Source organism: Lutra lutra, chromosome 3, assembly GCF_902655055.1.
Source record: "Lutra lutra chromosome 3, mLutLut1.2, whole genome shotgun sequence".
Taxonomy (NCBI): Eukaryota; Metazoa; Chordata; class Mammalia; order Carnivora; family Mustelidae; genus Lutra; species Lutra lutra.
The window spans coordinates 156,884,038-156,908,931 of record NC_062280.1 but is presented as its reverse complement, the minus strand read 5'-3'; the positions used below and the strand labels follow the sequence as shown (position 1 = coordinate 156,908,931).

Genomic DNA, 24,894 nt, shown 5'->3' with positions numbered 1-24,894 from the left:
TAGGATGGAGCCCTGCTTTGGGCTCTCTGCTAAGCAGGGGGCCCACTTTCCTCTCTCTCTTTCTATCTCTGCCTGCCTCTCTGCCTACTTGTGATCTGTCAAATAAATAAATAAAATCCTTAAAAAAAATAAGCCATATTGGGAAAAATACTTTTCTTTTTGCTCTAGGTGTAACAAGCTTATTTGAGGCTATATAAAAACATTAAGGAAAAATGTGCATCTTTCCTCTTCTCTTTTTAATCCCTCTCTTTGTCATGGCTGAAAGGATTAGCAAATAGCTCATCCTTACATATTGTCACAATGACTACTCACTGCTTGATTTTTATGCAGAAGACAGATGAATCTTTCACTCCACATGACTGCACAAAACAAACTAGATTTAAAAATGTGTGTGTGTTTAGCACACACACACAAACACACACACACACACACACACACACACACACACACACACAGTAGCTATTAAGGAAAAAGTTGAATGTGTTTCACTCTGGCCAGCTAAAAATTGTATGAGGGTCAGTTGATAAGAAATTGAAAAAGGGAACATGTTGTATATGTCTTTTGAAAGGATGAATCTACATATGATAATACATCCTACACATGATTTTAAGTAGCCTACCACACTACAAAAATGGAGAAACACTGAGATGGGTGATGTGATCATCTGTAATGGAAGATTTTAAAATTCCATGACCAAATAAATGTTTTGACATAAAATCTATAAATACTAGTAGCTGATAATGCTATAGTGACCCAATTGCTTATTAAAACACTTTCTCAAAGTACATATTCATTGAGTACTTACTAGGGTCAGATACTTCTATAAGTACTTGAGGTGCATCAGTAAAGAAAATGGACGAAAAATACATAATTGTGTGGAGTGCATGCCCCACTAGAGATATTACTAAGTATGGAATCTTAGAACAGGCTTTTAAAATTCATAAATATAAAATAGATCTTTTAAAGGATGTTGGCATTGTTAACAATACTTGCAAAAGTGCCTTTTGAACTCTAAATGTCTGATATTAAAGAGTATTGTGAGTATGGAAATAATTGCTCTATTTACTTAATGCATATTTGTTAATTTAAATTCGTTGGCACAATACTGTTGAAAGTAGAGTGATTTTTTAGTTGTTATCTACTAAATTTTGTTGTTCTTGTCAGTAATACATAAAAGTAAGAAAGGCACTAAGGAGAATATACATAACTGAAAGAAAAGGTAGCACTCCTTGGTGCCATTATGGGAATTCTTTGTAGACTCTTTAATAATAATATTCTTAATTACTTTTGTAAAGAATAAATATTTGTGACTTTATATAAAATGGCATAAATGCATAACTGAATCCTTTTTAAAATGAAGTTTCAAGCCTCCCCTCGATTTCTTCACATTTGAGCCCCTGACATTATTTCACTTCACACTTAGCTGGTGCTGGGTCTGCTCTTGTTTTCTTTTAGTTCTCTGAGCAAATGTCTCTCTCTTTCTACCTGAAGTGCAAGGCCTAGAGCATTTCACTCCCACCTCTTGCTCACTCAATCTCTGTTCTCTCTGTAGGAGTTTCAATCATATACTTCCAAACTTCATTGCATATTAAAATCACCAGGAAGGTATGTTTAAAACACAGGTTCCGAGATCTCATACTGTTTCTGACAGCATGTCTGGAGTCAAGTTGGAGACTTTCCTTTCTTTTAAGTTCCTGTGTGCTTTCCAGGGACCACACTTTGAACTCCAACTTCTTACGCTTCAACTTAAATATGAATTCCTTACAGAGATTTCCCCCAGCCTCTTAGTAGGTTCAAATATTCTGTTACTCATCTTCAGTGTTTTCTATTTTTCCTCTTCTATGGTATTAATCTGATCTTTTTTATTCAAGATGCATTAGTCTGTTTGCAATCTCTGATAAAGCAATGATTCTGACACTTCTGTCCTCTAGATTCCTATCCATTACCATCAACAGAGGAACACACCATGTGCTCAATAATTAAATGGAAATAATCTACGTTGAAAAATTTTTGGTATGAAATTTGAGGTAGAACTTAATCTGTGGTGTTTCAAAATTATTAATTCTTTCATAAAAGTAAAATGTATAATTTAAAAATTGTGGACCATAAACATAAATGGTATGCCATTTAAAAATTTTGCTGATCATGGTCCTTGTTTGAGTCGTATCTGACCTATGATCTCTATCCTGAGATAAAACTTACCAGCATGTATAGACATACATGTTTATTAAATTAAAATCTGACACCATAGTTAAATTAAAATCAGTAAGTCATGTAAACTGAGGTAGTATTTTAAGGGTATCATTACATTATTCCAAAGCATTAAGCTCTATTAGTTTAAAGTTTAGCTCTCATATGCATGTAAGTTTGCCTCTTAACCTCTGTTTTGGTTTTCTTTTTGTTATAGCAACTTATTTTAAATTTCAAATAAAGTCCATGTTACTGTTATAATAGAAAGGAAGCCATGAGGTTATATAATGAGTTTAAATAGGGAAAGGGTATAGATTTAAAAAGCTGCAAATTACTCCATGTGTTTCTTTTCTTCTAATTTATCCCATACCATACTGTGAGATTAATCTCCAAAGGTTCTCCAAATGAGTCATTACTCAATGAAAACTCCAACTAAAATAAACCAAACAGAATTTATAGAGCATAAGAATTGACCTCCAACATATTTTTAAATCATTTGCTCTTATATACCCCCATTTATACATTCTAGGCACAATGAAATTCTATGCTGCTTCCATTTCTTAGAAATGTCACTTCTTCCTTTGCATTTTGTCTTTATTTAGGGTCCAATCTCTACCTAGGTTATTCTCCACATGCTATCACATCTGATAAAAACCTCTCATCAAGGCCCAAAATAAATGTTATTTTATTCCCTTGATTGTATCTTCCTAGATTCCAGACCTAGCAATATTCCTAGTGCTTTAGAAAACGTCTCAGTATTTTACTTACTTATATTTATGCCTAGAGATCTCTTTAGATTGCAACTTCTATCAAAGTATCTTTTAAAAATTATTCTCATATCTCTCTCATGTTATACTTGAGAGCATATGGCCTTATTTTATACAGCAGAAAGACATTTGATTTAAAAATCTGTGGAAATAGTAAGTGCTAGACAAGGCTATCTAGAATCCAGAAGGGCCCCAAAAATCTAGTCAGCTAACATACAGCAGAATTTTCTTGTAGGAGTGTTTAGTTCAAGTTCATGTGTTATACGTACAGATAAAAATGAGCTTGGACATTTGAATTTAAAAAATGAAATGAAAAACAAATTTTAGTTAAATCATATCTTAGGGAAACAAAATAATGCCATCATATTTTTATTAAAAGAGGATTAAAAATCAACATGAAGTGTGTATGTGCACTGTATCACCTCTTCTGAGTTTTAAAAATTTAAGTCCATGAGTAACATGAGAATATTTTGTTCTTTTAGGATATTACAACACTGAGAAAAAATAAAATTATCCTTTCCAATAAAAAACATAATGATAATTGCAAGGTTTTTACCTTTATAAATAAGGGTGTTTGGTGCAATGTCATTGGTGGAATAACAGATTTTATAAAGAGTGGCTTACCTGTCAACATTTGTAAGTATCATAGTAAGTATGTAAAACATTTTGATAATATTCTGTGTGAGAACTCTAGATGTAAAAATATTCTATGATATTAATAATCATATTCATTATTTGGCATCATGCTAGTCAGAAAACTGGCATGAAGACTGGAGAAAAAATAAAATATTTTTGTTCTGTTCCTAATTTTAATCTTTTCACGACACTTTAAATAACATAAGGTTTATAGATATTTTATGATTAGTTTGCAACAGTATTTGTACTGCTTGCAATAATTCAACAGAGTACTATTATTTTATTACTTTTTAAAAGAACACATTTAACAGATACTATCAGAACATCAATATGCTTATATATGAACAAAAAGCTTTTGGAAAGGATTGTTTTTCATGATAAAATGGTGCAGAAAATGTATTTTTATCGAATACTTGTTATTTCTTCTCCTAAAGAAGAATGACACTTTAAATATTGACAATGAAAAATATGAATCAACCGTTTATTTTTCAATCACATGCTTCTTCCAAACATCTAATTAGTTGGCATGACTAAAAGGAAATCTTCATATATGTGTATCTGGAAAAGACTGCATTTACCTTTCAGAGTAGATAACAAGTTACTCTGTGTGAAAAAGTTAAGGATTTGAAGATTTGCTTTTCTATAATCCTTCACCACAGGAGAACTTCTTGATTCAAAGATGACATTTTCTGTAAATCCCAGAGGAGTGTTAAGTTACCTTGGAATAAACTGAATCATCAGTGATCATCTTAGCTGTCAATGACCTATAGATGACATTTGTATCTAATTAATTAGATGTCTTCTTTTGAAAGAAACAGTGCATTGTGCATAATTAGAAGAGACATCAAGGTTGGAGTCATTGGCTCATTAATCTAATGAAGCTAGCCTATGGCATTTATATTGCTCAGTGGTGATGTTATTTGCAATTAACAATGCTGTATATAAAATGCTAATTCTTGATAAAGAACATGGGAATTAAGCACTACATAGCTTTTCAGAGGAAATTTCATATTCAGTTGTTTGACACGTGCCCTTGACAATTATTTGCTACAAAAGCATGAAAAACTGGGGATATTGTTTTGGACTGACCACTCTCTCACACTCACACACACGCCATCTATTCACAATACTCATATTCATAATATTCTATGTGCCACCTCCTCAGCAATGATGGTCCAAGGTGTAGGCTTGTGACATAATCCAAGTATGTTTGTGTCCTTCCCTAGGAATTTTCAAATTGTTTTGATAATAAAATACCTCCTTTTCCTCTTTGATAGAGAACTACAGATCTTTTTTGATCGTAGAACTGTAAGAACACAAACCTGGAAAAAGAGCCAGCCATGAACTTAGCTGACCTGAGATCATGAAGTCATGAAAGAACAACAGAGATGAGAGGATAAAGTTCCTGATTTCATTAAAAATCTTGAGCTAGCCATTTCTAAGACAGACATCATGTTTTGTTTTGTTTCTTAATTAAGAAATATAACTTACATCTGTTGTTTTGGCTTCTTAGAAATGGATTTCCATTAATTGGAATCGAAATAGGCTTGATTATATAAGATATATTTGATTATCATACAAATTCAGAGTGAACTAATACAGAAGAAAGGAAGTAAAGATGGAAACAAATAGAGAGTAGTATTGTACTGCAAATTAATCTTCAATTATCTCATTGTATACAAAGTTTATTTTTTCTCATTACAGAGAAGAAAATTCTTTGGTATCCATGAAACTTTGTAACACTTGAAACTATGTGTCAGAGAGAGGATTGAGACCCAATTCCATTTGACTCCAAAATCCATACATAATAACATTAAAAGCTCTAAAGTAAAATTAAAAAAAAAAATTCTTGGGTGAGGAAAATAGCTAAGTTTATATACACACATGTGTGTATATAAACTTGCCAAAAAAAACACATAGTAAATACCTCTTGTTTAAAATCATCTAATTCCTGGTTTTTTTTAGATTTTTATTTATTTTTTAAATTTCTTTTCAGTGTTCCAGAATTCATTGTTTATGCACCACACCCAGTGTTCCATTCAATACGTGCCCTCCATAGTACCCACCACCAGGCTCACCCAACCTCCCACACCCCTCCCTTCCCAAACCCTCAGTTTGTTTCTCAGTGTCCACAGCCTCTCATGGTTCGTCTCCCCCTCCTATTTCCCCCAACTCCCTTCTCCTCTCCATCTCCCCATGTCCTCCTGTTTCATTAGGGTTACCCTTTGCACAAAAGTGGCTATTTGGTTTTTCAGTCTTACCTCAGTTATTGTGAATGTAGGCTCAAAGCTGGAACATGTAAATCTGAAGGTGCTTATAAAACCTAAAAAGAAGAAAAATGAGGTATGTTATAAATCTGCATAGCAAAAGCATCAGCAGTGATTTAGATCCACTTAATGTGGGAACAAACCACTTTATATACATCAAAGATCACATACTATTAGCATATTACAACAGTGCGTGTGCTATATAGCTAGCACAAATAGAAAATACTATGTCATACCTGAAAAATATTTCTTCACTAGGATAACTCCAATTAGAAATAAAGCAAGTTTGAGGCTCAGACGTGTAAACTTCAAATATTTGCAGAATGAATATACATGGAAAGCGTTATTCCAAGAATAAGCAAATGTGTATATCATTAATGTATAGTTGGCATTTTCTGAGATGAATGTGTTCCGAAGGAATCCTTGCAAAAACGACCAAAAATGGTTGTAAAATCATAACTTTCCTGAGAAATAATAAACAAAATAATAGAAAACCTCAGGGTTTGACTCTTGGCAGGTTCATAGTTTACAACCTGTTTAACTTCTGTCAAGTTTCTTAAGTGCTCTAAGTTTCAGTTTTTTATTGGGAAGATAATAGTATCTCCTTTAGAGGGTTGTGTAAAGATTCCATTTGGCAAGGTGTGAAAACCATTAGGCACAATTTCAACTGCATAACACATTATTCATTAAATATAAATTCCCATTATTGATTGTATAGATACTTGTATTCAATGAAATTAGTATTTGAAGATTCGCTGAAGATTTATTTTCAAATCATCACTGAATATAACTTATTAATACCAAATACATAAAAACATATAAATGATTATAACATCGAAGAATTTAAAATAAATGATTATCTGCAGTAGAATTCAGGGGACACTAAGGCTGACATTTCTTTTAGGCCTTTAATATACCTTTAATATAGTCTATAATCCTTAATAATGTTAACTATCAAAGCAAAGATTATGCTGGAAAATTTAAACTGGTAAGAAAGACTTTATTCAGGTGCCTGGGTGGCTCAGTCGTTAAGTGTCTGTCTTAGGCTCAGGCTCAGGTCATGATCCCAGGGTCCTAGTTTCGAGCCCCATATTGGGCCCCCCGCTCAGTGGGGAGCCTGCTTCTCTCTCTCCAGCTTCCCTGTGCTTCTGTTCCCTCTCTCACTATCCCTGTCATAAATAAATAAAAATTGTTTGAAAGAAAGAAAAAAAGACAGACAAACGGACTTTATTCAAGGCTATTGCACTTAAAGATAGACCAGAGTTTGGTCTCAACTCCACTGGTAGGAAGAGCAGGAGAATTTTCAGGTGGGTAGGGGAGCTACTTATGGTAGGAAGACTACTTATGTTTGCTAACTGGTCTTACCCAAGTATCTCATGACATTAGTCACACCAGTGGAGCAAGGAAGTGGTACAAGTTAGGATCCTACCTTCCCAGAGAAACTGACAGATCAGGACACTATCTTGCCTGATAATTACATTACAAAGTGATGGCTCCCAGGTCCTTGGAAAAGATATTCCTGGGTTATAAAACTTTCAAGAGTTTTTTTAAAAGGAATTATGTATACTTTAGAAGGACAAAGTACTTACAAGTTTTCTAAAGTAAATAGTCTAAAAAATGGAAGGGGAGGGATCTCCATGATTAGGGCATCTGGATTATAGAAGAGTTGCTGGCAGAGGGGGGTCAGGGAGCAAGAACCTGTCCAGGGTGTAGTCAAGCTAAGGGAAATCCTAAGGCCATGTTGTTGGACATTATCTCTTGGAGTTAGTTTAGAATTCCTGGACTTGCAGATTTTAATATTCTGGCAACTTTTACTGTGGTAAATAGAAAAGAAAGCAATCTTAATAAATTCAAGTTCAAAGTGACATCAAATAGTTCTAAGAATTTGAATGTTAAAGAGACACAACTAAATGCCACCATTACCATATGCATGAAGTCTCCTATTTTATATCTATTGTTTGATACCCATGGATTTATCATCTATATTGAAACCTGGAAAGTTTTTAATTTGTGTGCCATTAATAAATTCCCTAGCAGTAAGAAATGTCTCATGTATTTTATTGCAATTGTATGAGGAGATATTCATCAGGGATGTGAATGTTTGGGTGATTCAGTGACTAGGAGACAAAGCCAAAGCAACCAGGGTGCTGTAGCCAGTCTTACTTCCTTAGGCCTCTGACCTCCAATTAAGAAGCTATCTTAAGTCTGTTCATGAAGTATCTGAAAAAGAGGAGATAGATGGTACAGATGAGTTACCACTAGATAAAGCTGTAAAGTATGCAATATTTGCTTTGTGTGTTTTGATTCTAGTTGTGTTGTTTCCTTTCCCTCCTTGCCCTTCCCTGATTGTGTTTGTGTGTGAACTGTAATCATGAAGCACACCCACACCCATCCATCTTTTCATGGCAAGGATGGTTTTGTTTTTTTCAGTTTTTTATTTAAGTTCAATTTAGTTGACATGTAATGTATTACTGGGTTCAGGGGTAGAGTTTAATCACTCATCAGTTGCATCTAACACCCAGTGTTCATTACATCAAGTGCCCTCCTTAATGCCCCACTCCCCCCAGCCCCCTCCCTTCCAGCAACCCTCAGTTTGTCTCGGAGTCTCTTATGATTTGCCTCCCTCCCTGTTTTTATCTTATTTTTCCTTCTCTTCTTCCCCTATGTTCACTTGTTTTGTTTCTTAAATTCCGCATATGAGTGAAATCATATGGTATTGACTTATTTCACTGGACATAATAACCTCTAGTTCTTCATGGCAGTGATTCTTAAGAGAACTTCCAAGAAAGTATGTAAGAAATCACTTGTAAATGTTTCCCCCCAACTCCAAATCTCTGACCCTTCATTTTCCTAATGTTTATTTCAGAGTGTTCAATTTCCACTTGAAAATCAATTCCATAGAGGGAACTGTGAAATATTTCTCAACTTTGCCAGAGTGGTGAAAAGAAATTTGGGGATCAGTATGGCAATTTAGTAATTGATAATCAGGATGCTACCAACAATGCTTCTTTCTTTGTGCTTTTCAACATAATCACATCATGTTTTTTCAAGGATATAAAGAATATAATATGAATACTTTGGCATTTCAAAAAAGTAAGGTATCTTCTTACTAGAAATATGTCTGTGCCTTAGAAGATAGCTTAGAAATTATAGATGTAAGGGTGAAAATTAAGCTCTAAATTCAGTATGCAAAGTGAATTAGCATAAGTAAAATTTTTCTAGGGGCACCTGGGTGGCTCAGTGGTTAAGCCTCTGCCTTCAGCTCAGGTCATGATCTCAGGGTCCTGGGATCGAGTCCCACATCAGGCTCTCTGCTCTGCAGGGAGCCTGCTTCCTCCTCTCTCTCTCTCTGCTTGCCTGTCTGCCCACTTGTGATCTCTCTCTGTCAGATAAATAAAATCTTTAAAAAAAAATTTTTTTTTTCTAAAAGTCACATAAGTCAACCATAAAGAACCCTATTAATTAGGTTCAAGAGTCAGTTTTTCTTCTGGCATTGAAACAGATTGAGGTTTCTTAAGATAATTAGAGATAAAAATTAGTAACCAAATGATATGAAAATCTGTATTATGCATTTGAACACAAATTACACATCACATTGGGAGATTCTCACTTACAAATCTTGAAGGAGTTGGATTTGATCAAGAGAAAGCAGTTTTCTATCTTGCTTTTCATGCCCACTCACTAGCATAAGCTCACTGAGTGACTCACATGCCAGCTTGTACATCCTATTTATTTATTTATTTATTTAAGGTTTTACTTACTTATTTGACAGAGAGAAAAGAGACAACACAAGCAGGGAGAGTGGCAGGCAGAGGGACAGGGAGTAGCAGGATCCCTGCTCCAACTCCTGAGATGATGCCCTGAGCCTGAGGCAGATGCTTAACTGATTGAGCCACCTCGGTGCCCCTCCACCATTTTAAATCTCTCTGTTCCCTCTATTTAGAGCACATATTTACTTAAACTAACTACACCTGTGATAAACTTCACTCTAAAAACACTGTTCGCTATCTAAATCTTATTTATATTATCATAAATATGGGCAATCAATATATACTAATTTAGTATAATTACTAAATTTTACTAATTTAGTAAAGTTTGGAAATGTAATATATAGGTAAATGACTAATAAAAAAGTTACTCTCATTTACTATGGAATACTGTATATAACATTTATGAGTGACAGTATTATGTCACTAATATGTAAAGGGTTTGTTAAATGTCAAATGATTTATCATAAATAAAATAATTGCCTTGATGAAAATAAACAGCAAAAACAAAACATTTCTCTATAAGTTGTTCAAGGTTTATTTATGTTTAACAAGAAAAATTCTCCTATTAGTAACTTTTTTTTTTAATGAAGTTTTGGGAATTTTTTTTTTTACAATTTTATTTATTTATTTGAGAGAGAGAGAGAATGAGAGAGAGAGAGTAGAGAGAGACAGAGAGCGAGCATGAGAAAGGGGAGGGTCAGAGAGAGAAGCAGACTCCCTGCTGAGCAGGGGGCCTGATCCCAGGACTCCAGGATCATGACCTGAGCCTAAGGCAGTAGCTTAACCAAGTGAGCCACACAGGCGCCCCCAACTAGTAACATTCAGCCTAGATTCCCTAATGTTAAAGAGGAATTGATACAAATAATAATGGGTGGCATTCAGATGAGGTGACATATTCTTCTAAAGAATATCTCTGTATTTTCAAATAATTATTTGTGGAGCATAACAAATAGCATGGAGGACAAGGGGAGATGGAGAGGAGAAGGGAGTTGAGGGAAATTGGAAGGGGAGGTGAACCATGAGAGACTATGGACTCTGAAAAACGATCTGAGAATTTTGAAGGTGGGGGTGGGAGGTTGGGGGCACCAGGTGGTCGGTATTGTAGAGGGCACGGATTGCATGGAGCACTGGGTGTGGTGCAAAAATAATGAATACTGTTATGCTGAAAAAATAAAAATAAAAAAAATAAAAAAAATTATTTTCCTTGCTACTCATTTTTTGTTTGGCCCATATGAAAATAGAGACGAGGGTGAGTGAGGATGCATTAGATTTCTATGAATGTGACTATATATCTTCATTAATTAATTTGATAAACAAGTATGTATTGACTGTCTCCCTGCATTAAGCAGTGTGATAGCTACTGATGCAGAGTACTGAAAACAAATAACATTGTTATTTATGTATTTACAGTTAGTGCATGACATTCTTTATAGAATTCAATTCTCTTTAGGTATATGTAAATTAAGTATCAATTCACAAGAGCAATACAAAAATGAAAAAAAAAAAAGCACTGGGACTATTCCTAAATTTTTAAGCAGATTAAATAGATCAAGTAAAATCAGTTCTACGATAATCGAAAGCCTAACTATAGTGTTTGATTCTAACATTTATACTGCAATCAAAAACACATGCTTCTATGACAATATCTACACAAAAGTATTTGTAGAACGATGAGAAAAATCTTATGGATAAAATCTGTAATCTCTTTTCTAGATTTGCGTCATATATGTTATAAAAATTTTGATCCCTCAAGTGGAATAGCTAGATAAATTTTCAGCTCTGCCAAGTAAATATATTTCTGTTCTTTCGTATTTAAGGAAGCCAGTGCATAAAAACCATATATTGAAAACCTTATAAACAAACTCTTGCCCTCAGATTCTAATAAAGGATATATGACTTCTCTTTGGGAAAAAAAAAGAAAATTCTTTTATTGCAGTACACAACCACCAAGGACTTCCCTTTTCAGGTATTTTTATCAGCAATACTTCTGTAAATCTAGTTAAAAGCGGCCTTCCTTAATGAACAGGTACAAAAAATAAAAGTTTTTATAAAGCAAGCTATACATTGTGGGTTTTTTCCCCTTTACTCAGAGGAAGAACACAGATAAAATGGACAAATGTATTTTCAGTATAGTGAAGCTTTACATCTCCCCTGTTACCACCACCACCCCTGGTTGTATTTTTGCAACAAATAGGTGAAGCGTGTCTTTGCCAGTCTCTTTAGTGACATCTCCTGGAGAGAGCAAACACTGTCATCCTCAATAATTGCTACTGAACTGTGACTAGGGCATGCTGCTCCACTCCACACTTCTGCAATTTTACCGTTTGCTTGCAAAGGACTAAGAGAGCTTTGTGGATTTTTTTTTTTTTTGTACTGTGCAAGCATGAATGCAATTTTTTTAAACAAAAAATGTTCCCCCCCTTAACATTGAGAAGTGATAGGTAAACTGAATGAATTTGATCTTCTTGACAGACGAGAGTACCATTGATGTGAATTCTGAACCCATTCACCTGTAATAGTTCTGTGGATTGCTAGATCCCTTTCATATTTAACAACAATAAACAAAAGAAAGCTAACCAGGTTTCGTGAAGACTTCAGAACTCACTGTAAAGCTGTGGATTATTTCACTTACTGCACTTCTGAAACCTATTTACCATACCTATTCTTCATTCTGGTTGTAGGGAAGGATAAATTCTCATTTACAAACTATATAAGCAAAATATCATAGAATCTAAACGTGGCTACAAGGGGCTACTCACTCACAAAATACATGCCAAAGTAAGCTTAAATTCAAATTATGTCCATTTACCATATCAGTTAACATATATTTGATTTTAATCAAGTGCGAGTATTTCCAATCCCTTTCTCTGAAGTTCTGAACTAATATGATTAATCCTAATTAATAATCAGATTGTGCGGTTATCTCTAGAGTTGATACTTAGCATCTTTTCTCCTGTATAGAGAGGCCCACCATATATCTCCCCAATCTACTGCAACTTAATGGACTGGTTTACATCCTGGCTATAACTGGCTGAGTCTATTTCCTTCTGTGACCCCTTTATAGTCCTGGCATTAGTGCAGTGACTGGCACCTAGAAAGAGATCAATGCATGTTCACTAAATTGAATCAAATGCACCAATTTTGAAATGTAAAACTGACCTTCAAGAAGCTGTAAACTTTAGTAAAAACTCACTGCATCCATAATGCATTCATTATTCATAACACATGGATGCTACTGTAACAATTTTAAATGCATTATGCCAACATGTTATTCATGCAGCAAGTTAGTTTGGTTAATGCCACTTGTTCTTCTGTTCAATTGGTTTACCAGCAAGAGAACTGAAATTCTGGAGAGATTCATGCTCCCACAATCAACAATTAGGTCTAGCAAAACAGTGGACATGTTCAGTGAGTTGCAAGGTCCTTCATGTACTAGATACTTTATACCATTGCTTGAATAAATTGATGTACTTCTTACAAGGGTAATTTTCAGGATATTACAGATCAACATCTTAAATAGGCACCCTAGATAGAAATTCAACCTTTTCGGACTATCATTTCCCTGACAACGTATGGGATGTGTAAGCACACATTTACACATATTCTATCTCACAACTACAAACTATCATGTTTGGATAACCCGGACAGAAGGCCATTTTTTAAAAATAAATAAACATCTGTTTTCATATCACATTAGTTTTTCAGCTTCTTAATAGTCCCACTGTAATTACTGAAGTCCTACATTTCCACCTTCCTTTTATGGTGACTGCTACTGCCATCTCTTTGCCTCTCTGTCTATCATTTATGACCAATCTGAAGTTGACCCTGACTGCAAATTTGTTTGAGTCACAGTTCTATTTAAATCCCTTCCTGGCTCACCTTTCCAAGTAGAAAACTCTAAGCATAGTACAAAATGACCTCAATATTTCATCTCCTGTCCATCTTTCTGTGTATTAGAATGTTATCTTCCTCTTAAAGGCAGAACTACTTTGCATACCTTTAAGTAAGTTTATTAGAAGTTATTGTTTATGTTTGTAACAGGACCTGAGACCTATTAACAATAAATACAATTTATCCCTATAACATATTTAATCTATTATCTACATCACACATAACATTATAACCCATTACAACCAAAACAAAATAATTTGAAGTTGGTAAAAATAATTTGAAGGTAGCACTATTTGCTACCTCCAAATCATGTACATAAACTTCTTTCACAGAGGCTTTGGGCACTCGGTGGCTTGCTCATTCTCTAGCTTGCTGTAGTTCAGAAGTGATGCATTAGCTCCAATTTATTACATTGTTATAGAACACACTACATTCTAGGCCCTCCCAGACCAACACCACCATTTCCTCCCAATAGACTTAGTAAAGCTGATTGCATTTCCTAGGTGTTGCATGTTACAGGAAGTGTTTTAACTGGAACATCCTAGTCCATTTTTCACAACATTGCTATTAAGCATTATTATTATCCATAAATTAGTGATAAGAAAACAGATGGAGAGATACTGGGACAACTTGTAACTGGGTGAGCCCCAAAGATTCTGCTCTGTAACACTTGGGTGGTGGAGGTTACCAAGAGGACATGACCATCCTCTGACCTGTGAGCAGAACCTAAGCAATCCGAGGTCCCCCTGCCCTGGCCTTGGAATATACATTCCACCCACATTCCCACACTAGAAGATGCTACCAAGATGTAGTGTTGAGAGAGTAATGTGTGGTAGAGACAGTTTGGACTGAGCACAAAACTGAAGCCCATTAAGGCCTTTGTATAAACTCTTAAGATCCTGGTTGGCAGGTGTGGAGATCTATTTGTCTTGCAGCTGCCCAAGACGAGCCTAGTATGTAAATTTGCTGGTTATTAAACTTTACTTCCATCGACCAATCAAGAGTGGTCTGGCTCGCTCTTTAATCTCCCCTTGCCCTCTGTGCGTGGGAACCAGTTTTGATTTTCATTCAGGTAACTCCCAAGATTTTAAACCAACAGACATCCCTGTTAGGAATGGAGGCATATAAGGGCAGGCAAAGGACAGCAGGGAAAGGAATCTAATCAGAAAGGAACACATGAGGCAAGAATTTTCCTCTTATATGCTAACATTTCCTTAAATTCTAAGATATGAAAAGAACCTGATTTAGCAAATAAGAACCTCAAGAATACCAGAGACAAGAAAGAAAAAAAAAAAGCTCTTGAAAAAGTTGAATAAGTAATAAAATGTAAAATCAAATACTTTATTAAACAGTAGCACTTAAGAAGTTGAAATCTCAGCCTGTCTTTTTAAATCAGATTTGTGACAATGAACTCTGGAGAAAATATAAGAGACAGAAATGCTGTTAAGAAGCTGCACAACATTATGGAAAAATCAAAGGAACACTGCAACAGATTGGATGATCTGATCTGATTACAGAATTTGACCTCTCTCTCCTTAGGTCTGAGACATTCTCATTTGGAATTCAAGATCCCTTTTTGGTAAACACTTTCAGTTTTATGAAAAAGCCTCAATCATTAAAATTAGAAAAAAACTCACTAATGAGATAGAAAAGTTTAAGGGTAAAAATCAGAGGGATAAAAGGTCAGTCTGACCTCAGATTGGCAGAAAGATCAGGAAAAAGAAAATTCTGTACTGTACAGTCTGTGTCCTCAGTTCCAATGCTGTTCTCAATGTCAAGCCTGCCATGTTAGAAATTTGCTCTTGAAACAAAACAGTATTCAATAGGATATTGTTGAAAACCAGACTTTAAAAGACAAATGGGCATTCCCCTTTGAATCATTCCACTTCAACTGTTTTCTCTCTCATCTGCTACTCTTAGAGATCACTGAGGAGGCAAATAGATAATCTTGATTGACCTAGGCTTTAAGTTTTCTTTTAAAGAAAAGTTCCAACAATTAAGCATGTAGAATCTATCTCCAATGGTATTTGGAGAAATATTTGTTTCCTGAGAGTCCTTTAAAGGTTCAAATGGCTTTCATTTTATGATTGACTGTAACTGAAGAAAGGCTCATGATAACTCTTATGTAATAAAATGGGGTTTCTTAAATTTTTTTATTTTTTTAAAGATTTTATTTATTTATTTGACAGAGAGAGATCACAAGTAGACAGAGAGGCAGGCAGAGAGAGAGAGAGAGGGAGAGGGAAGCAGGCTCCCTGCTGAGCAGAGAGCCTGATGAGGGACTCGATCCCAGGACCCTGAGATCATGACCTGAGCCGAAGGCAGCGGCTTAACCCACTGAGCCACCCAGGGGCCCCTAAAATGGGGTTTCTTTCTCAATTATTTTAAAGCAATGCTTTAACTCTCTTAAAAGTAAATTCTGTGTATTTAAATTCACTTGAGTCTTCATAATCCCTAAAGACATCACCTTTATTAAGTCACTATTATTTGTTTTCTTCTTTACATATGAAGACAAAGCTTGCTGTTACTTAGGATGTCGGGCACAGTTACCCATATTTGGAGCTGCAGGTCTCTAACTTGTCCTCTGAGCCACAATATGAATGCAGGGTCTTGGGGGAAGTCGACCAAAAACGACTTTCTGCCAAGGACTTTCTGCACTGAGTGTTTCGTTTGTCATCAGCAATGCACCAGGAGCAAAAGTCTTGCAGATATTAAAGAAAGAAGCCTTTTCCTTGTCACAGAGAGGAAGTCATACACAAGAATTTACTTATGAAAGAATACACAGGGAAAAAAAATCCTTGGATATAGCACCCTATTCTACTTTCTATGCACCCCCCTCACCCAGTACACTTTACTGACACTTTATTGAGAGGTACAGAGCAGAATCAAGGTTAAAGGCTATGGTGTAAGAATTTCATACCTCTATTTCCACCTGCCCCCAACCAAACCCCCAATATTGCCCAGGTACGCGCTACAAGAAAAGGTGGGATGGAAAAGCATGCTCACTTTGCTTCTTTCTTAATCATCTGACCATTTGGAAAGGTGAAAAGGGAGCGGATCGTGCGAGTCAGCAAGCAGGCTTTACCCATGTACACTTGTTCCAGAATACTTGTACAGCTCTAGCATGGGAATTTGCTATTTGAATCGAAACTCCATTTGGGAAGGAGAGAGGTGTCGGAGCACCGGGTGTCAGAGACACCGAAGCACTGAAACAGGACAAAGAAGCTTTCTTGCTTGTGACAGCCATGGGAAAACCACATTCCTCCAACTCCTGCCTGATTAACACCCAAACCTCTCCCGCAGTGAGTTTATGTTTACAGATAATGGGAAGTTCAAGCAGCTGTTTTCATGAAATTACAGACACAAACAAAAAGCATTTACTTATTGTACGAGCAGTTGGATGAAAATGGTTTTGAAACTGCTCAGGGAGCTGGGCTTTAAAAGTGAATATTTTGAGACAGAAGAACATACCTAAAATAAGATAGTGAGAGGCTTCTGCACACAGAGAAGCCAGAAAATTATTTTCCAGGTGTAAGCATTTTGCAATACTTCTATGTGCCCATAGCTCTGGAATGCAGGAGGTCATTACTGGGGGCAGAACAAGGAGCCTGTGGGCCTTGTATCCTCTTTGTCAGGAAATTTTCTAACATTAAAGCCTGGCCACGCAGAAAAATGGTGGATTTACTATTCTGTTTGATTCCTCATGTGTGAAGTTTTTGCTGTGCCGACACTACCAGTTTTTTGTTTTGTGTTTTTGTTTTTGTTTTTTTTTGCTTAGGAAGTCTCTTTAAGAATCATCTAAAGTCTCTTTTGTGAGCTGAATATACGGTTCCATTGCTTTCGTATTTGATAGGCTTCCTTCACTTCAAATTTCTGATGAAGTGGTCTTTCGACTTGTAATCCTCCCCAGGCCCTTTGTTCTGATCTCTCCATTACCAAGCATGTATTAACTTCCCACCCTCTTCAGCTCCTGGAGTGTTTCTAATTTTCTCAGTCCTTAATCCTCCACTAGAGAGATATCCCTGCTTTGCAGAAATCCAGATTATGTCATTCATATTGAATCTTTCCCTGGAGAGGATAATGGAGATTTACAGAAAACAGGGAGCCTGGTATGGAGAGAACTCTCCAACTCCTCCTCTGTAACATTGTAGCCATTAGCTTCTGTGGTTGTGCCTTCCCACTGTCCAGAGTGGTCCACAGCTTCAAACAGGACTCCCCGCACTGATCATTCTGCTGTCATCAGCAAAACACAAGGGAGCATAAACTAAGATAATTTGCCATTCAAAAACAGAGTAAGTTCCTAGAAAGACTTTGACAGATACTGATGAGAGGCCTTTTTCTTACAGTCGCAGAAAGGAAGTCATACAGATGAACATACTCGTGAAAGAATAGGGTGGAGGGGCGCCTGGGTGGCTCAGTGGTTAAAGCCTCTGCCTTCGGCTCAGGTCATGATCCCGGGGTCCTGGGATCGAGCCTCACATCGGGCTCTCTGCTCAGCAGGGAGCCTGCCTCCTCCTCCTCCTCTCTCTCTGCCTGCTTCTCTGCCTACTTGTGATCTGTCTGTCAAATAAATAAAAATAAAAAAAAAAAATAGGGTGGAAAAAAAGCCTTTGGTTATAGCACCCCATTCTTTCTGTACCCTATTTTCACCCAGGAGACTTTGCCAGAAGACTACTCCATAAAATAAATGCCAAACATTCTCATTCAGCAAAGACTGAGCACTTGCTAAGTGCCAGGGGTTGAATAATGTACCTTGTGTTAGGTAAAGATGCAAAACACACAGGTTCCCCTGAAGGGGTGCTTGCTGTCTCATGGCAACCTCTGCTTCCTGATTACCAATAACCTATCAGAGTAGATCTTTTAGAGCTGGCTCTTAGGCACTTGTTCTAGCCATACATGTTTTTTTTCTTCTTCTTCCTTTAAAAGTATCCTATCAGTACCCACCCCCCTTCTCTTTTTTTCCTGTATTTCTTTCAGGGATCTGATGAACTAATCTGACCCAATTGTGTTAATAAATTATACTGCCAGTGCTTGCCTCCATGTATTAATTTTTATATATTTTTGTAAAATACGTAGCCTAAAGAAGTAAGTAATGTGATCAAATGACAGTAGAGAAAGCATATTTAACTCCTGCTCTTTTGTTGTAAGACTATGTGGAAACACCACTTATACAAAATCAGAAATGGAACAGCACCACTCACGTTGAGGACCTGGTTTCTCAAAACAGGTATTCATGCCTGGAAGAATTTTCCAAGACTTGCCAAACCTAAACTTGTTACATGCCAATAACGGAATTTTAGAGCTATCTCAAAGTGTTCACACCTTTTACAAAAGGGAAAAATGTCAAAGTGAAATTGATTAATTAATCATGGATTACTAAACTATATAAATTGGGATTGAAGGATTTTGGATAAGTTTAAATCTAATAAGTCCAGATCCATACACACACCCACACACGCACACACGCACATTTACAGGAAAACAAAACAAAACATCAGCTCCCAGGTGGGCCCTTCACTGGCTTTCAAAGAAAGGGCTCAAGGGTGGAGTAGCTCATTTTAATGAAAGTCCTACGTACGGTAAAAGCTACGAACAGATTTGTTAAATAGAACTAAGTCTGTAAAAAATAATATTATTTCACATATTTAAAAGCTTTAACTTTTCTTGGAGGGTACCTAAAGAATTACATAGCATGAAAATTTGGCACTAGGAAATGTAACTTGAAATACATGATTCTGACAGGGTGCCAGCATTTCATGGAGGCTAAAAGCAACCATTTTATTCAGAAGCTCAGCTTGGTGGTGAGCAACCTAGGCCTTTGAAGACTAAATAGGAAGGCTCATCCTAAGTAGACTTCTTTTCTTTTCTCCAGGATCCCAATGGGCTACTTGAAATATCTACAAGTTGTTCATCCAAACAGCAGTACATCATTACAAGAACTAATTGCTCATTATTTTTGCAGCCCAGCTTAAAAGGAATACATGAAAGATTTCTCAGAGGGTTCGCGTTTCAGTTTTGAAGCCTGGAGTGAAAGGACTTCAACTGTGATCCATTGTGAGAGCTGACTAGCAACTAGAGCCTATTGCAAACACCCACTGTGCCCCGCGTCCTAAAAGAATGCAAGCTTACTGTGTCAGCAGTTGTACCACGCACACATGAATGAACTTTCAGGATGACCGTTTTATTATGTGTATCTAAAAATGAGACAGACCCATATGCCTGGGGTTTGGGTCTTCAGAAATGAGGATGCATCAAGGCCCGTGGTTTGATTGAGCATGTTACCTTATTTTAGAAGGGATGGTGCCTGTGAGATCAAACTAAGACAGGTCCTTGCTTGTTCTCTATGAATCTGACATACCTTCATACAGAGGGGATACTAATAGGCTGCTGAGCTATTAATGAAATCCAATTTCAAACCATGTCTCATGGCCATCCATGCTGGTAGGATACAAGAACAACAATCACAGCACTTTTAACAGCCCTTTCAGGTGACTTAAATAAGGGTGATAGAAAAATCCCATGTATAACAAAAAAGCATTGAATAATGGCGTCGGGATCAGGTGGCAAGGTAGTTCATTGTCAACATCTTACAACCTTAGAATATAAGGCTCTATCATGTGTGGGCATTATGTGAGTCATGAAATGATGAAAAAAATGGATTGAAATGCAGTGCACTTGAATTTTTTTTAATTCTTAGTGTTATACGATAAAAATGAAGAAACTATTTTTGATACCACAAAATGCCTCGGTGGAATTTCACTAAAGACTGAGATAACATTTTACCTCTTTGATTAACTTACTTTTTATAATATAATATAATATAATATAATTATAATATAATATTAATAATCAGAGACTTTTTTCACTTTTCAATTAAATGTGATAAACGTTAAGTAATGTACCATTACATTACATATAATATTTAGATCTCTTCATTTAAATTATAACACAGCAATCCCCCTTTACTTCTCTCCTCAGTAGGGTTTAATACCTGCTTTCATTCCTTCTATTACTACAAATTTACATACTGTTTAGACCAATATTCTTCTATTTATCCAATTAATATTTCCAAATATTTAGCCACTTTTGGTTTCTTTCTTCCTATATACTTCATATACTTTTTGTATATTATAAATAAAAACACTCTTTACCTCTAATCATGATTGATTAGAGGATGCATTAATTTGAAATCCTTTTCTTAATGTGGGACTATTCCTTTTCAATCCTAGCTTACCTTTTTTAAAAAATTATTTTTATTAATATATAATGTATTATTTGCCCCAGGGGTACAGGTCTGTGAATCATCAGACTTACACATTTCACAGCACTCACCATAGCACATACCCTCCCCAATGTCCATAACCCAACCATCCTATCCATACCCCTCCAAACCCCCAGCAACCCTCAGTTTGTTTTGTGAGATTAAGAGTCACTTATGGTTTATCTCCCTCCTGATCCCATCTTGTTTCATTTTTTCCTTCCCAATCCTAGCTTATCTTTAATATTCACATGTTTGATTGTTTGAAGCTTTCTTTCTATCTCTGTTGTTTTTGTTAGAATTCAACAGAATCCTAGAAATGTGATGTCAAGGGGTCCTTGAAAATTATTTATCCCAAACTACAGTTCCCTGGAGCAGAGAAGTGGGTTCAGAGATATTCAAGGACAGGCAGTAGGGGTCAACATCATATTCCTAATAGAAAGTGCTGGGAAGCAAATATCTTTAGTTCTAACCCATTGCTATTTCTATAATCTACACCAGATACTGACAATGAGCAAATAATATTTTAAGATACATTAAGTTGATTATTCTTAGTTCAGTGCTCTGGTTTCAAACTGCTCACTGCTTCTCAGGTGAACATCCCTTAAAAACAGGTGTCATGGACTTCAGATAGAAAAGAAGTCAGAATCAGTACATACATACCAAGAGATCTTTGATGACTCTTTCACCTTTCTTAACCCGGACTAATTGATTGGCTGAGTGACTTAACCAGTAGTGAGCATTCCTGATGCTATCTGAATCCTTTCCTGTTTCTGATTACTAATTGACCTGCTTGCTATCTCTAATTGCACTCTGTGAGGACAACTTGGTGACCTGCTTCGTGAGCTCATTAACAGTTCTGTCATCCTCAGGGAGGTTAAGGCAGTCATGCAAGGTCATACAATGTTTAATGGGGAGTCTGGTTTCAAACCCACATGGGACTACAATCAGTTCCACTCTGAGCTCAAAAGGCACATTGCTGCTGAAAAAACCTGAATTATCTCTCTGAGGGACAGGACAAAAGCCCAGAATTTAGAAAAGAAGCAATGACTGAATAAGTAGATATTTAATTCTTATTTATGCACAAGCAGATCCTGGCTAGAGAAAGAAAGATTTGGGTTCAACTAGGCAGGAGTTTCAATCCTACCCTTGCTGACTTTTAATCCTTTAGGAGTATCTGAACTCTCATAGCTTCTGTATTTTCCCCAGTTTGATATATACAGGTCCCTTGTACATACTGTGTTCTCTATGAAAGTTATATAAATGGCTTATTAATGAGGAATATATTCAGTTATCTGCACAGCTTAGCAAATTCAGTATATTTAACAGAATAATAATCAACACACACAAACCAAACCTTCCTTCAGGATATCTACTCTATTCTAATTTAAAAATAAATATTATACTTCTCCTTATCAAGGCCTGAAACTTAAGAACCAACTCGAATTCTTAGCTTTTCTCATGATAACATTTAGTCAGGAAGCAGATTGTGATAATCATACCCCATAGTATCTCTCACATCCACGTGCTTCTTGCTTCCCATTCTCATTGACTCATTCCTTAGTGAGATGCAGGCTGCAACTTGAATCACATTTTTAAGTTGCCTTCCTTTCAGTTAAAGCACCCGGGTTATGGTTAAACTATACCATATCCAGTATCTGAAGATTTTGGGAATCCTGCTTCTGCTTCAATTTTTATTAGTTAGTTTTATTGTTTCTGATAAGGGTGAACAGGAGAAAGCCAAGAACAAAACCTGCAGAAGTTAACTAAAACTTTTCAGTCCACGTTTAGAATAAAGATTCTGTTCCAGAGTGTCTTATGAGAAACTCTCTTTTGTTGCAATCTTAACTGATACATACCTATGTTGTCATAGGTTTTATAGAATTGATCAGATGCACACTTAGAAGTGAGGTTTGCTTGGTATAATCTTTCTTGGTAAAACCGTATTAGCTACTGATCCTTTTAAAAATTCAACCATATCATACCTTCTAAATGATTCTAGAATTTTACAAGTGACTTAGCACCAAGGTGCTTGGTCTCAAATTCTTGCATCAACAGTTAACGCTGTATCAGAATATTCTCTACCTGCTCTTTTCTAACTTTTCTTGAGTGCTTAAATTTTGGTGACTATTGTTCGTTGAGGGAAGGATGCATTTTTGCCATTGGTTATTATAGTTTTCTTGCTGTTGTTTTTAGAGTCTGCCTTTAGATAATATTTTTCAGAAATTAGAAACAATTTCATTTGGGTAAGTCTTCATTGAGAATGTCTACATATTTTAGACATTTCTTCCAGTTTTTATAGTTTAAAGATTATTCTATTCAAAATAGGTATTTCAGATATAGTTAAAATATTGACTTTCCCTTAAAATTTTTGTAAAACTTGAGTCCTATTTGGCCTAATCTTTATACACATTTGTTTTAGTCATATACATTTCTTTGCTAAGTCTTCCTAAAAACATCCTCCTCTTCCTCAGTAGTCTTCTAATATGATTTATCACAGTCTTTGGGCTACAGCCATTCTATTTACATATTTCCTTTGTCCAACTTTGATTCATTCATGATTAAGATGTCATGCATTTTCTCAGCAATTTCTTAGCAACCCTGAGCTATTTTTTTTCCTTTTAAAGTCCCAGAGAACCCTAAAAATATTGTTTTCCTGTTGAATTTCTACAGCCACCTAGAAAAATAGCACACTGTTTCTTTCATTTTTAAGATAGGTATTTACCAAAATTATTAGTAAATATGATTTTAACATAACAATTTTTAACATAACAATAATTTAACAAGAATGGTCAGTTTAATCCGATTGGTCGGATTCTAGAACAAAAATAATGCCGTTTTCATTATCTGGGTTCTTTTATAAAATAACTTAATCCATGACATCTTATATCTTTTGTACACAGGCTTCAGAATGGAAACTGGATTCATGTTCTTTAATGGGAGAGTCAAACCCTTTCCTCTTGTCTCCTGCAACCCAGGACACTTCCCTCTAACTTTCCTATTCATTTTGGGTATGAGCTGTGGAGAAGAAAAAGCTAGGGAAGGTTTGAGCCTAAGCCAAGTTTTCTGATTTGGTACAGTTTCTTGCACTGAAATATAGGTATAAGCATAAATTATCAAGTGTTACCTTACTTTCATTTCTGATTATTATTTATTTGTTCTCCAGACGATTTCTGGAGAAATTGGACCTGTGGCCTGTAATTCTTGTTATTCTTGTTTTTTTTTTTTCTTCCCATAATGCTATAAATTACCCTAAGTAATAATTGTTTTTATATTTATCAGTGCAATGGGTAATAGGAGTATAAATATTTCATTCTAAAACTGACTTAACAGCTGTTGGACCTTAAGCAATTAATTTTTTTTCATTCTTTGTCAAATAGGTTGATTCTATGATGATCTACCTGATAACAGAATCTGTTCAATAGATATCTGTAACCCTTAGCAATACATATCTTGGGTTATAATTTCTGAAAATATTTTGACAAATATTTATATTTGTCATACTTCATGACACTACTTTCATAGGTGCTCATATAGCTTTTATAGTTTCTTTTATTTTATAATAAATTCAGCCTTTCAAATGAATCCAGATTAACTTATATATTTATAATTCTAGAATTAGAATTTACAGCACATGCATCAGTCCCAATAGTTTCTAGTTTCTCCTGTGTATCCTCTTAGTGCAAAAAATACCAGTGCCTAAATATAGCCCTCAATGTTCCACTTCAGCCAAGTCCCTTTAGCAGAAAAATATTAGCTTTCACGGAAGTTTTTTAAAAATGGCTTGTTCTTCCTCACAGTGTGACAGTTTGCCTTGTCAGTGAATAGATCTTCTTCATTTTGGAATACACCACACTATGTTTTCATCCTCTGGCAGTGCTTTAAATTTAGATACAATTTATAATAACACTAAGGTTGAGTTTATCCTTTAAAAGAATGGAATGCAAAACATACATATAAAGTATGCATCTGGGTCCCAGTTGCATTCTTTTCAAGTATTCTTATCCGTGCTCATGGGAAAATCTAGAGCTTTATGCCTTGTTTTGATTCACAGAGCCAAGAGAAGAGCAACTTCAATAAGTAATTCCTAATTTTACCCACAGTGTTCATTACTC

At 35.7% G+C, this 24,894-nt stretch overlaps 1 long non-coding RNA gene across 1 annotated transcript in view; it reads right to left on the bottom strand.

The window, feature by feature from the left end:
• The window catches only part of LOC125095242 (uncharacterized), a 195,058-nt gene that overhangs the window by 16,507 nt on the left and 153,657 nt on the right, over positions 1-24,894 (bottom strand). The window contains exon 3 of the long non-coding RNA XR_007125825.1: positions 5,855-5,916. This is a non-coding gene — a long non-coding RNA (uncharacterized LOC125095242). The remainder of the gene's footprint in view (positions 1-5,854; positions 5,917-24,894) is intronic.